This window comes from Macrobrachium nipponense, chromosome 4, assembly GCF_015104395.2.
Source record: "Macrobrachium nipponense isolate FS-2020 chromosome 4, ASM1510439v2, whole genome shotgun sequence".
In the NCBI taxonomy this organism is placed as follows: Eukaryota; Metazoa; Arthropoda; class Malacostraca; order Decapoda; family Palaemonidae; genus Macrobrachium; species Macrobrachium nipponense.
The window spans coordinates 131,973,153-131,988,765 of NC_061100.1; the positions used below are offsets into that span (position 1 = coordinate 131,973,153).

At 38.1% G+C, this 15,613-nt stretch overlaps 1 protein-coding gene across 1 annotated transcript in view; it reads left to right on the forward strand.

Moving 5' to 3' along the window:
* The window catches only part of LOC135211178 (actin-related protein 10-like), a gene marked incomplete in the record, with an annotated part of 143,199 nt that overhangs the window by 108,855 nt on the left and 18,731 nt on the right, over positions 1-15,613 (forward strand).

The window sequence follows — 15,613 nt, forward strand, 5'->3', positions numbered from 1 at the left end:
TTCCCCCAACTCTTCCCCCTCGGCTGTCCACAGAACTTGATATATCTGACAGTTTTAGTACCTGCATCTGAGGAAAAGGTTACAGAGAAGACTGGGATTTCCCTTCATTCTTCATAATTTTTTAAATATAAGCTAAAATCTTACTAATTCACTATTGGTTATTTTTCTTTATTGAATTGATATTATTGCTGATAAATTAAATATAATATTGAAAATAGTAAATCATTTCTTTATCATACAAAAAAACATCATCTTTGTAGTAGAGAGAGAGAGAGAGGAGAGAGGAGAGAGAGAGTAGGAGGAGAGAGAGAGAGAGAGAGAGAGAGAGAGAGAGAATTATTATTTTATGGAGATACCTAGTTACTGACAGCTATAATGAAACATTGTAATGTAATATTAAAACAGAAGAATAATTCTAAAAAATACATATGTATTTGTTGGCTTCATGATCGCAGTCTGATTAATTTTATATTTTATGAAATGTATTTAGTCATGAAAATAAACATCAAATCATCACTAATTAGTGATTATTTTCATCAGAAAATACAGAGAGAGAGAGAGAGAAGAGAGAGAGAGAGAGAGAGAGAGAGAGAGAGAGAGAGAGAGAAACTGTGCTAAACTATAAAGGATTCTTATCATAGTTTGTGTTTTTTAAAAGCGTTGTAAACTTGGAGCGTCGGAAGCGTCAGCGTCGTAACCTCGGAACAAGCGTCGTAACCCAGGGCGGATTTTTCAATTAATATTTAAGAAAAAGCGTTTGTAACCTCGAACGTCGTAAGCGGCCACCCGTTCGTAAACCCGGGGACCGCCTGTATATGGCCCTTGACCTATCTTTTCTCCAAGAGCGAAGTAAGGACAATAGTAAATATTAAAAATTATATCACTCCTATTCTTCCTTAAAAAAAAACGGGTTCCCCATCTGTAACAGAATTAAGGTAATTTTTTACTATCGTACAATGGTTGAAATGCAAGCAAGAAGGCTGTTGTTATATCGCATTCGGTTGTTCATAGCAAATCAGCTGTTTCTGGCTGCATGCGTTTTCAAAACAAGCATATCATTACTAATGTTACTTTTGGCATTCTATTCTCTTTTACTTTTTTAAACTTGACTAGAATATAGGATAGATAAAGAGATGGAGGAAAAGGGGTTAGCCTAACTAAAAAATGGAATAGCTAAAGAGGAGGGAAAGAGTTTAGCCTATTGTTATTTGGTCTCTTAGATTTAACTCTCATGATATGTGAGATACGTGATAAAATCATTTTTTAAGGGTGAAAATTTGGATGTTGCATGATATGCAAAATTGCATGTTACACAAGTATATACGGTATATACATATTTCATGAATGAATAGTACATTAATGATAAAGAATTATTTACTGTACTAATTACAGTGCTGCACTGCAATAATAATGTATAAATACAGCAAAATACAGTACCTAATCATTGTATTTTTGTCTTTTGTTTACGCTCTGAGAATCAGTTGATGATGCTTATTACTGGTAGAATTATTTAGGAAAATAATTTAGTTGCTACGAGAAACTAATTTATTCATGGAATTATTATTTTTAATTTTAAGAGAGAGAGAGAGAGAGAGAGAGAGAGAGAGAGCTATAATACTGAAACCTGGAACTTTTAAGTTACCTACGTAAGAAATTCGTACACACAGGGGTTGCCAGATCTCAGATTCCTTACTATACAATCTTTGATTGTTTTAACCAGTTTCCAGCTGGTGCTAAGATTTATCCTATTGTTAAGACCTCAGGTTTGTTAGCTATGAAAAATACAAATTGATTAAAAAATTGTTATGTTATAGATATTTTGCTGTTTTCTCTTTAAAGCACTATACAGTGGTACTACCTCGACATATGAAAGGCTCAACTTACGAAAAATTAAAGTTATGAAAACAAATACAAAGATTTTTTATACATTCAACTTACCTGTCAGATATATACGTAGCTATTACTCCGTCGTCCGACAGAAATTCGAATTTCGCGGCACACGCGACAGGTAGGTCAGGTGATCTACCCCCCCGCCGCTGGGTGGCGGGAATAGGAACCATACCCGTTTTCTAATTCATATTTTTTCTGTCGCTTGGAATGTAAACAACGTTTGCAGTTCTTCCTGATGGATTTTCGTGTTTCATCGCCATCGATCGTCTGGGCTAACTTTTACAGGGAAGTAATGGATCTTTGGTTCGGCATACGCTTTTGTTAACTTTTAGAATTTTTTGATGAAATTAACTTCGAAAATTTAGAAGATTAGTGACGTGTAACTACCGAAGTTTTCGGTAGACACTCATCCACTTTCATGAAACTGAATTACGTCATATTTACATGAAAGGAATTACTATATTTTTACATTAATACAAATAAGTTTTGAGTTTGATGGTTAGGGAATGTATATCTTTCTTCCTAGTTGGGGAAGTCAGAAAAGTAACTATCCTTTAGAAGCTTTATTAGCTCTTGTGTTAACGAGCAATTATAGTAGTAACAGTACTAGTAGTTGTTGCATCCTCATCACCTTCTTACTCCGCAGAATCTACAATATCATATTTGCAAATTGTAGACTTTGGATATAGTTCAAATGCGAACTCTTAGAACGTAAGAAGTGAATATAGTGTTCCCCCATTACATGGAGGGTGCGTCTGATCGGCTCTGTCTCGCTCTCAGGTCTAGACCTCTTCCAAGCTCACAAGCCCAGAGGAGGAAGGAATGTCGAAAACCGTAAGGAGGTTTCAGAGAATCCCCACCGGTCAGGCGTCCCCTCGGCAGGTTCTGTAGAGCGTCCCAGACTGCCAGGGATAGCCATTGGAAAGGCATCCTAAAACAGTGTTTCTCCCTTTTTATGCCTACGGTTCCTCGATGGATAGAAGAACTTCAAATGAATGAAATTGGCGAAGATCCCCCTATAATGCCTTCTGGTAGAATTATTCAAAATGAGATGACATTAATTCGATCCACCTTTCGGAATCAGGGCGACGATTTAGCGCCTTCTAACATTAGAGATCATTCATAACATTTGTGATAAAGTCGTTGTTGCGAACATTTTTTTTTTCGCAACTAGACGAGAGCGCTATCCCATGGGGGTATGAAATTGTTATTTCAACATAAAATTCCCCATCGGTGCATTTTTAGATATAAATCTATTATGATGAGAACGATTTAGATTGTTTGTCAATCGAATGAATTATATGGATCTCGTTAGTGATAAGCATATATGTATGACTTTTTAAGCTTCTAGCTCCTACCATGCTTAGGACAAATCGCCTTAGGACTACGGTATGGCAAGGCATAGACACATACCGAAATTTATGCTATAATGGTCAAGTGAAATCCTTACAAAATTTCCTAAATTATACGGTTTACCTTAATGTAACAGTATTATAGAGGATTCTATTACGCTAGAGTATGAGTTATATGATGCTATCGTGTCTTCGAGAAGTGATCGGAGAAGCATATCTTTATTGGTGGATTGAGAGTAGGATAGAACATTTTTCTTCGTGTTAGAAGAGGTTTCCATGAATTACCAGTACCCTTCTAGGACTTTCCTAGGAAGGAATAGGTTTAAAAGAATTGTTTTAGACGACACCATGTTTAGTTTCTAGACTTGTCGAAGTCTCGTTAGCTTAATTATGCTTATATAAAAACTTCCTGAAGTTCGATAATAATTTATAAGATTCCAATTTATTTAATGGAGTAACTTGGCACTCTGGAAAGGGAAAGCCAGACTGCTTTCGCTTTGAAGACCAACGCAGTCGCAGTACCATCTTGTTCTCAGTCGTGAGAGGTCGATTACAGCTCTCTCTCCTGCGGAATGGGATAACTAACTGTATCTCTTCCCTACATTCGTGGTCTTAGCCTCGGATTGAGGGAATACTGAAGCTATCATAAATAAAATATTGTCTGCCTTTTGTTAGGAATCTTTCAATAAGAAGGATATTACAACCTTTCAATGCTGTTTACCGTAGGTAACATGATTAAAGGATTCTAATGCAGCAGAACATGATATTATTTAATGCACTCATACTTACGAAAGCATGGCTTATTAGAATACATACTTAGTGAGAAGAGAGATGTAATAGAGATTCACTTCAAGACTACGGTATGGTTAAGTCTTTCGAGAAAGGACACAACCGTATTTAGAATCCGATATTGCGCAGAAGTTGTATGAGTCGGATGGGAAACATTCTTTTAGTGGGAAATGGTTTCCCTGAATGGATTATACTACGTATATAAAAGATTTTCATAATAAGAACGGAATTAACATATGAAAAGTGGAATTGTCGGGTACCATAAAGACCACAGATGTCTTCTGGCACCCATAACCATTAAAAGATAATTTAGGTAGGAGGCGCCAGCCTGGCGCAGATGCGCCAGCCTGGCGCAAGTTGCGCCACCCTGGCGCAAATTGCGCCAGCTTGGTGCAATAAGCCTAGAGCACCATCCAAAATATTTCTCGTTTGAGCGAGTTATTAAATGAAAGCAATGCAAGAATTTACGAGTCCGTGAGAACCTCGATCGACGATAATAACTGTTAAAGTATGTCTAACATTTATTGCAAAGAGTTGTGAGAACCTGCGAGAAGTCTTCTTCATAGATCTCTTAGCAAGAAGAAGACGAACAGGTCTTCCTGTAGACTGCTTCCTTTTCCTCAAACCATGCCATAAGGAATCATAAAGCGCCCAGCCAGACGCCTGGCTCTAACTAGAAAATAATTAGTTAATAGATATACCTTAGAGCAAATTATGCTTTCCTACATAGAGCTGGGAAGTTACTCAGTTCCCTCGCACTGGAGTGGTTCCTTCTCGTTCAGGAAAAAAAAGGGGGGGGTATACGGAAGAATTAACCGAGGAAAGAATAATTCCCCTTCCGATATACTCGAATTAGAAGAAAATTGAGAAGAAACATCCAACTATGGAAGTACTGTAGAATTATAGGATTCTTACAGCACCTCTTCTTATTTTGATATCGAGATTTCCTGACCAAGGTTGCAAGTAATAGGCCATAAAGGCTCCAGCCAGGCTTTAACCAGGCGATAGGCGCCAACCAGGCGCGAGCGCCAGGCTTTAACCAGGCGATAGGCGCCAACCAGGCGCGAGCGCCAGCCAGGCGCGAGGCGCCAGCCAGGCGCAAGACATCAGGATCTCCAATTTCTCAGTATTTGGAGATAGACTTTCCAAGAGTTTCCTCTTTGAGAACTGACACAAGATCAGTTTTTTCCTGACAGGGACACAAGTTGTTGCACAGGCGGCCGTGGCCCTTGTCAGGATTAACTGAAATTGCGGAAGTCTCTAACAAGAACAGACTTCTCATGTCAGGTAATATAGTGGTCGCGTGAGCGACTTCTTTCCTGGCAAGAGGAGTTGTTTTGGGAGAAACTCTTTGCCAGATCAACCCTCTACTGACAATTATTCTAGATATCACACAGGCGAACGTAGTACGTGTCAGGATAAGTGGGTTCTTCTGCTTTATAGACCTTTACATGGTGAAGAGAACTGATATCTTTAGAGGTCTCTCGCTTTCCTCAACCTTATGAGACAAGTGATAGAAAATATATCGGACTCATAAGTTAATCTGGGTGCAGGTTTTAGAAAGACCTTGGCAACCCCTTTTTTATTGCACGTTTCGGCTAGTCCCTTGAACCATGCAGCTCCTCTTTCTCCTCTTTCATTGTTATTAACAGGATGGTATATTATCCTACTCCTATGTAAACATATAACAAGGGAGACCTTGTAATGTTTTGGTACTGGAAAAGACTCGTAGGAGCTCTCAGTATTGGGGTGAGAGCGCTTTCAAGTATCTGAACCGTACATTACGGCCTGATGTCCTAGGATAGGAATCTTGAATGATTCTCCTCGATCCTGGATCAGTTAGTAGGAGAATAGGATAATAATAATTTGTTTTGCAGAATAACGATGATAGAATTTATTTTTCCATTCTCTCGTTGCCCAGGCACGAGGACAGGAAGAAAGAATAAGAGAGAGGTAGCAATATACGCCATCTTTATGTTATAGAAATGGGGAATAAAAATTTTAGTTCCTCTTTTTCCCCTAAAAGATAAACTCTTTACAGAATGTTAAGACAAAGGGCGTCAAAGAAAGAGAGGATATATGTTATGCCTCATTTTAGACTTAGAGAGGTTGGATTCTCAGAGGTCACGTTCTTCTCACAGCAGGTTTTTGGAAGTCTTTTTCCAGACAGTCTGAATATTCTTTCAGCATCTATTTTAAATGGACCTTAACAACCTCTCCACTCTGAGTCTGTCTGCGTGCAGACTGACCAGAATTGGACATGAATGAGAGGATGTTTCAAGGTAAATGACAGTAGTCATGGATAAGATATATAATTACTGCAGATCGTGCTTGAGGGAATAAGGAAACTGTCCTCCTCCGATACCTCTGTGAACCACATAGCGGTTTTTTCTTCCCTTTCAGAGGGAAGAATTACCTTTGTATATATCTGCTATCAAAGAACGCAGTAAAAGGCTATACTCTGTCTCTATAAAGGGAATTGGAGATAGCAGACCATTAAGATCGTTGGGATCTTACACAATACCTCTATACGACAAGACTTGGAGATCTTATAGTTACAATGGGATCCTATTTGGGCCTCAGATTCCGTGTTCTGACAAGATGGAACTGCTCCTCATCAATGTTTCTCTTGGTACTAATCGACCAAAAGTACGAGTGAGATTTTGGGCTTGGAATCTGGAATCAAATTCTAGAAAGACTCGGCAATGGGTTCCTGCCAGCATGGTATGTTTGGCAAAAGAACTATAACCATTTATTCCTGGATCAACGCTTTCAGATAAAGGATTCGTTGTCCAGGCAATGTATTTACGTTGGTATCTACAAAAGAAGATAAGGTTTAAACGTTTGCTGACAGAGTCTTTGGAATACGATGAGGGCTAAAAACTACTTCCCAGAAGGTTCGAAGAGATATATTTAAAGAGCTGGAAATTGGGAATCCTCCCAATTTCAGCTCAGAGTCTCCTTAAACTTACAGGCTCTTTCCCTGCCTTCGTGCAAGGATAGGGAAGATTTTGCAACGAGAGAACTCGTCAACATGTAGGAAGAGTGCTCGTTAGCAACTGAAGTATCAAGTATGATCCTCCTCGGAGGAAGACTGGTCTCTCGGACTATTAGATTTCCTATCGTCTACTGGATGTAGCCGACTAAAATTACCTCCCCTTGTTGCAGAGGCCATAAGCTCAAAGTGAAAGAATTTCTTCCACCCTTTTCCTTTCTCCTGATAAACGATTGTGGATGTTCAGACTTTCGGACAAAGTAGCGCCAATCAGGCGCCAAATGCCAAACAGGCGTAAAGACGCCAGAGCAAGACAGTCCAAATAAACACTGTCATTGTCTGATGAGGAGAAGGAGTAGGCCTCCAATCTGGCGCAGATGCGCTAGAGGCGAATAAATCAGGCAAATAAAGTGTCCGAGGTGGACATCGCCAGTTTTCATCGAGACTCTTAACAAGCTCGAATCTCCAGCAAGTGGGGAGAAGTCAGCCAGGCGCGAGGAGCCAGCCAGGCGCGAGGCGCCAGGCAAGCGAAGCACCAGCCAGACGCGAGGCGCCAGCCAGGCGCGAGACGCCAGGCAGGCGCCAGCCAGGCGCGAGACGCCAGGCAGGCGCCAGGCTCCAGCCAGGCGCGAGGCTCCAGCCAGGCGCGAGGCTCCAGCCAGGCGCGAGGCGCCAGTCAGGGGCGAGGCGCCAGGCTCTAGCCAGACACGAGTGAGGCGCCAGGCAGGCGCGAGGCGCCAGCCAGGGCGAGGCGCCAGGCAGGCGCGAGGCGCCAGCCAGGCGCAGCCAGGCCAAGCCGGCTCTGGGCTTCATCCAGAAGAGATCTGTTGCAAAGAAAGCCCTGGTCTTCTTTGGAAGAGTGGAATCTCTAAAGCACTTCTTCTTGAGTAACTTGATGTTTCCTTCAAACAGCTAAGAATTAAAAGCGCTTGAAGTGTGAGCTTTTAACAATTCTTGTTCTTTCCATAACAATATGTCGTGAGAGTCATATTAGCTGTAATAACGGGAGATGCAACTCTGTGTTGACTTCTCTTTGCACGAAGGAGATCAAGTGGGCCTATGAGAGATCCTTCTCTCTTTGTTATACATGTCCACGGATGCGTTGCTGGGATAGGGAGCCGACACTGATCCTTAACTAGTGAATTAAAATTTTTTTTTTTAATTTTAACATAAGTTATTATTTCTGGGGTTATTTGAAATGAGTTTTTGGGGATAGCTCTTTTCAAATTAAGCACAACCCTCGTGTTAGGATCAGGTGATCGGGATCGGTGTTGTGCTCCTTAAATTATGCCAATAGGCATTGGTGTATTGTCATGTAAGTGGATGAGACCCCATTGACAAATGACCACTAGATTCTGTCAAGTAAGTGGATAAGACCCCATTGACAGATCTACAAGAACTCTTAGCCATAGGTCACATCCTCGCTGAGGCTCTTGAGACGAAGCAGACTACTAGCAATAGCTAGGAATTCGTCCCGACCCTTCGTCTAAACACATAGGAAACCAAGGTTTTATTTATTTATTACCTACAACGTATGTTGTTTACCTGTCTATTCAGTAATAGCTGTCTTTTACCCTCCACCAATGGTGTGAATCAGCTATGTATATATCTGACAGGTAAGTTGAATGTATAAAAATGATATTGTTATGATACAATAAAGTTTTATACATACTTACCTGGCAGATATATACAATTAAATGGCCCACCCAGCCTCCCCTCAGGAGACAGCTGGAAGAAAAAATATGAATTAGAAACGGGTATGGTTTCCTATTCCCGCCGCAACCCAGCGGCGGGGGGGGGGGTAGATCACCTGACCTACCTGCCGCGTGTGCCGCGAAATTCGAATTTCTGTCGGACGACGGAGTAATAGCTATGTATATATCTGCCAGGTAAGTATGTATAAAACTTTATTGTATCATAACAATATCATTTTTTTGGCTCTACATACGAAAATAGTTCAGGATACGAAAGGTTGTTGTTGTAAAGTCCTGAGATTCGCCCGGACCACCGATGATTTTAAAACTCGCGTGCCGCCAACTGAGTAGACTCGCCACCATCCTCCCGCTCTCCCATTGGTTCCTGATGCTAGTCACCGCCATAAGATCCTGCTTTCCTATTGGTCAGCATCTCTCCCATCATGCATCTACGTAGCGGCGGGCTTTTTCGGCCACTCGGTATCAGCATCTTTTCTATACGCACGCCAAATTCATTCGTTCTATACGATTTCGTATATTAACGTAAATTCGTTACTGATTTCGTTGTTGTACTACTTTATCGTGTTGTGTGAGAACTTTAGTACATATGTATATGTACTACACAACTTAATTATGTACAGTATAGTCATGGGTCCCAAGAAAGTTAAAGTTCACGAAAAGAAGAGGATGCTTTCTTTGGAGACAAAGATGGAGATTATCAAGAAGTATGAAGCTGGCATGCAATTGAGTGTGATCGCTAAGGAATATGGCCGAAATCCGTCGATGATAGGCACCATCTTTAAGCAGAAGGAAGCCATCAAAGCAGCTACACCTTCCAAGGGCATGACTATTTTGTCTAGCAAGAGGAGCCACGTGCACGACGAGATGGAAAGGCTGCTTCTTGTCTGGATAAAAGACAAAGAAATCGCTGGCGTTACGATAACCGAGATGGCAATCTGCCACAAGGCCAGCGCTATTTTCGGCAATTTGATTGCCCAGGCCAAAGACAACGGAGGAGAAGGGACATCGACGCCAACCCCAGAATTCAAGGCTTCTCATGGGTGGTTTGAAAAATTCCGTAAACGGACTGGCATCCATTCGATGGTTCGGCATGGGGAGGCTGCCAGCTCGGACACGAAAGCAGCCGAAGCCTTTATTAAGACGTTCGACGAGATGACGATCAACAAAGACTACAGTTCTCAGCAAGTCTTCAACTGTGATGAGACTGGCCTTTTTTGGAAAAAAATGCCTCATCGGATGTACATCATGGAGGAAGAGAAGAAGCTACCCGGGCATAAGCCTATGAAAGACAGGCTTACACTCGCACTTTGTTCCAACGCCAGTGGGGATTGCAAGGTGAAGCCCCTACTTGTGTATCATTCGGAGACTCCTCGAGCCTTCAAGGCCCACAAAGTGCTAAAGGAGAAACTTCCAGTGATGTTGAGGGCTAATGCGAAAGCCTGGGTAACAAGACTTGTTCACCGAGTGGGTAAATCTGTTCGGCCCGACAGTGAAGAAATTCTTGGAAGAGAATTGCCTCCCTATGAAATGTCTGCTGGTGTTGGACAATGCCCCTGCTCACCCTCCTGGCCTTGAGGAAGATATCCTAGCGAAGTATTCTTTTATCAAGGTTCTTTATCTTCCGCCTAACACCACCCCTCTCCTCCAAGCCATGGACCAGCAAGTGATATCGAACTTCAAGAAGCTGTATATGAAACATCTTTTCAAGAGGTGTTTCAACATCACCGATACCACAAACCTCACCTTGCGTGAATTTTGGAAGGAGTATTTCAATGTTGTGATATGCATCCGACTCATCGATCAAGCTTGGCAGGAGGTTTCGAGGCGAACCTTGAATTCTTCGTGGAGGAAACTCTGGCCTGATGCCTTATCCGCCTGAGACTTCGAGGGATTCGACATGGGCGAAGCTGGTGCAGATTCAGAAACAGTTGACGATCCTGAAACTGTTTTGCAACCAGATCTTGACAAGATCGTTGCACTCGGTGCAATCATTTGTAGAAAAGAAACACCCCGAAAAGGCTTACACAGGTCGTATGCTTGCGCAGTTCGATGACGTTTGCCTGAGTCGTTTCAGGAACATTGTGAAAAGTAGGCAGAAGAAATCTTCCTTGGATAGTTATTTTTTAAAGAGGGGCCTTTAGTAGGAGTAAGCAAAAAGGAAGATCCAATACTACAAAAAAACAAAGTTGAAAGTGGTGAAGAAATTGAAATTTTGTATAAAAAAAAAAAAAAATTAATTATAAAAAAGTAAAAAAAAAATGTAAAAATAAAAAAAAATAAAAAAAATTTAATTTTAAGTTTTTGTAAAGTTAAGTGTTACGGTTTTGTTAATGTGTTTCGTAAAGTTTAGTTTATGTTTCCTGACATTTTTAATGTGTTTCGTTAAGTTATGAAACAAATTTTCTGCCATTTGTCCTCCTCTATCACCACTTTCGGAGATAGCCTCACTCGAAAGGTAAGGTTCCACATTTTACTACATACATACATATGTACGTACAGTATTTCTTGTATACCATATACAGTAATACACTTTATTTACAGGTACATATTAGTAGTACGTATTAAGTTAGGTATTGAATGGTCCAAATTTTTGTATTTCATTGTTTATTGGTCAATTTAGCTTTATTATAAAATTTACTGGGGTGTTTTTGTAGGGCTTGGAACGAAGTAGACAATTTACATGTAAAATGTGGTTCAAGATACAAAAAGCTCAGGTTACGAAGTCCGCCTCAGAACGGATTAATCTCGTATGTCGAGGTACCACTGTATGTATAATGTATACATACTGACAGAGAGAGAGAGAGAGACGTTAGAAGAATTTTTAATAAAATTATGGGAGATGGCAAGGACTAACCAACATACAATGTAAACCAAGAACTTACTGTACTAAATAATTTTTTTATCATGAATGTACGTATTTGTATATAATCACGAAAATATGAACATAACAAATCTGGCTTTCTGTTTGGAGGTACTTAACCCTTAAACGCCGAAGCGGTAAAAAAAAAATTGTCTCCCGTGTGCCGGAGGTGTTTCAGAGTGAGCGCGGAAGCGGAAAAAATATTTTTTTCAAAAATCACAGCGCGCTTAGTTTTCAAGATTAAGAGTCCATTTTTGGCTTCCTTTTTTTGTCATTGGCTGAAGTTTAGTATGCAACCATCAGAAATGAAAAAAATTATCATTATCATATATAAATAATGCGATATATGATAGCGCAAAAACGAAATTTCATATATAATTGTATTCAAATCGCGCTGTGCGCAAAACGGTTAAAGGTAATAAGTTACTTTTTTTCCGTTGTAATGTATACTAAATTACAATCATTTTGGTATATAACACATTGTAAAACGATAAAAGTAACACAGAGAAAATATTATCACAAAATAATGCATGAATTCGTAACGCGCGGACGTAAACAAATATTTTTTTCAAAAATTCACCATAAATCTAAATATTGTCCTAGAGACTTCCAATTTGTTTCATAATGAAGACAAATGATTGAATATTACTATACTGTAAGAGTATTAGCTTACAATTGCAGTTTTCGACCATATCTGACGAGTTAAATTTGACCGAATGTCGAATTTTTTTATATATATATTTTTTATATGCAATTATTTCGGAAATAAGAAAAGCTACAACCTTCAAATATTTTTCGTTTTATTCTACATGAAATTGCGCACATTTTCATATATAAAACTATATGAAATGCCTAATATGAAACGGAGCAAATATTCCGAGAATGGGACGTACGCATTTCGGAGATTTGTGGCGGAGAATCCGCGCGCGGAGGGAAGGAAAGATTTTTTTTTAAATTCACCATAAATCTAAATATTTTGCTAGAGACTTCAAATTTGTTTCAAGATGAAGATAAATGACTGAATATTACTAGACTGTAAGAGTTTTAGCTTACAATTGCGTTTTTCGACCAATTCAGTAGAGTCAAATTTGACCGAACGTGGTTTTTTTTTCTATATATCGTGATTTATATGCAAATATTTCAAAAATGAGAAAAGCTACAACCTTCAATTATTTTTTTGTTTTCTACATGAAATTGCGCACATTTTCATATATAAAACTTTATGTAATGGCTAATTTAAAATGGTGCAAACATTACCACAATTACACGTATGATTTTTTCGGAAGAGTTACCCGCGGACGTAAAGAAAATATTATTTTTTTTAATAAATTCACCATAAATCGAAATATTATGCTAGAGACTTCCAATTTGTAGCAAAATGAAGGTAAATGCTTGAATATTACTAGAATATAAGCGTTTTAGCTTACAATTGCGTTTTTTGACCATTTCGGTAGAGTCAAAGTTGACTGAAGGTTGAAATTTTGGCAATTATCGTTATTTATATGAAAATATCTCAAAACTGACAAAAGCTACAATTATGAGTATTTTATTGTTGTATTCTACATAAAAATGCACACATTTTCATATGTAATACTTCATGTAACGGCTAATTTACAATGGTACAAAAATTATGTCAAAGTGACGAAATAATTTCAGAGATGTGTCACAGATACTTTTTAGTGCGGCAAAAAAGAAATTCACGCTTGCGCGCCTGCGTAATGATTGTAAACAAAACAACACCTTGATCCGTGAACTCCCAGCATCCCCCAAGGCGCGTGATTCAAAAGTTTTAGGCTGGTAGGCCTATAAGTATTTTTCCGCGAATTTAAAAAAAAACTTTTGTAAGTCGACGTAAAATCCGTCCAGTCGGCACACGAGAGACAAAAAATGTCGACGTAAAATACGTCCAGTCGGCAGTAAAGGGTTAATTATCCTGTCGTTCTAAACTACCCACATATTTTAGATGTGCTCTCTACAGTAGTACAATCGTAAAATACATACCTGTACAGTAAATATAATTTCAAAATCTTCTTACTACACCAGAAAATAGTATTAATACGTATACATAAATTATAGGCACAGTACTATGCACACAGTTATGAACGTCAAAGGAAACGTGTTGGCAGGTACATAATTTTGCAACATGACTTTTATGATACAAAAATGATTTACTAATTTTAAAATATTAATATTGATCAATACTGTATTAGTAAGTTTAATAAGATTAAATGATATCACATAATAACAATAATAATTATTTCTTTCTTTCTTACAGAGATTTATGTTTTCTGTATGATAAATAAATGCTTGACTAATTTTCAAATAATGTAAATGTAAAGAGCAATCAATTTATTAAAGAAAATACTATAGTGAATTAGTAAGATTTTAGTTTATAAATTAAAAAATTATGTAAGAATGAAGGAAATCCCAGATTTCATGCATCTTTCTTTCGAACTCCAGGTACCAAACTGAGGCCCAACAGCTGTCAAATATATAAAGTAATGTGATGGGAGGGGAGTATGCTCTCTCTCTCTCTCTCTCCTCTCTCTCTCTCTCTCTCTCTCTCTCTCTCTACTGAGATTTGAGATTTTTATAGTACATGTATGTATAATATGTTTATTAATATTTTCAAATGATAATATAATAACTGTAATTACAAAAATCATATGTGATAGTTTTTTTACAGAAATACTACAATAATCTTTCCATTTCACTCTTTCAAAATAAGGATAACTCTCTCTCTCTCACTTACAGAGATGTATGTTTTTTGTATAATAAATAAATGATTTACTAATTTTAAATATCAATATTAATGTAAACAGCAATAATATCAATTCCTTAAAGAAAATACTAAAGTGAAGTAGTAAAATTTTAGTTTATAAATTAAAAAATTATGTAAGAATGAAGGAAATCTCAGTCTTCACGCATCTTTCTTTCAAACTCCAGGTACCAAACTGAGGTCCAACAGCTGTCAGATATATCAAGTAATGTGACAGGAGGGGAGGGAGTGTGTTCTCTCTCTCTCTCTTTACTGAGATGAGAGATTTTTATGGTACATGTATGTACAATATGTTTATTAATATTTTCAAATAATAATAAGATAACTGCAATTACAAAAATCATATGTGATAGTATTTTAAAGAAATATGACAATAACCTTTCTATTTCACTCTTTCAAATAGTACGAATAACTCTCTCTCTCTCTCTTTTACTGAGATGAGAGAATTTCTATGATACATGAGTATATGTTTATTAATATTTTCACATAATAATAATATTAATAATATAACTAATTTCAAAATTCGTATGTGATAGTATTTTAAAGAAATACAATAATCTATCCATTTCACTCTTTTAATTTGGCGTGTTTAGCAGATTCGCAATACGATGAGGTAGCAGGAAGGGAACTGGCATTTCTCATCTATGAAATCAGCAACAGTCCTAACCAAAAAGATACAAAAGCATTCATAGATATATTAGAAGGATATAATCCTTCAAACTGGAACAAATCTAATGAAAACATCATGAAAATAATTGAAGAAGTTCCAAATAAAATCCAAGTGGTCAAGAGACTCATAAAGAAAATATACATAAACCAACATATTCCGACAAAGAAAATGAATAAGGTGAATCTTGTGAATATACTAATTGATGCATTAGGAAAAAGAATGCCAAAAGCATGCAAACTGTGTAAGGTTTGGTATAGCATAGTCAATCCACAAAACCTAATCAGAAAATGTGCTGCATGCAACATTCCGACCCATCCACAGTGTGCTGAGGTAATACAAGATTTGAGAAAAGATACAAGAATTTTTTGTTCAACATGTCTATCATGGATAGACAATGTTATTAAATCAAGATTGAATGTACAAATAGTTGAGGATGAAGAAGAGAAGAGAAAGAAGAAGAAGAAGAAAAAAAGAAGAAGAGGAAAACGGAAGAAAAGTAAACAAAAATGAAATGACAGAAAAAAATAAGGAAAACAAAGAACAAGATAAAAGTATGGATGCAG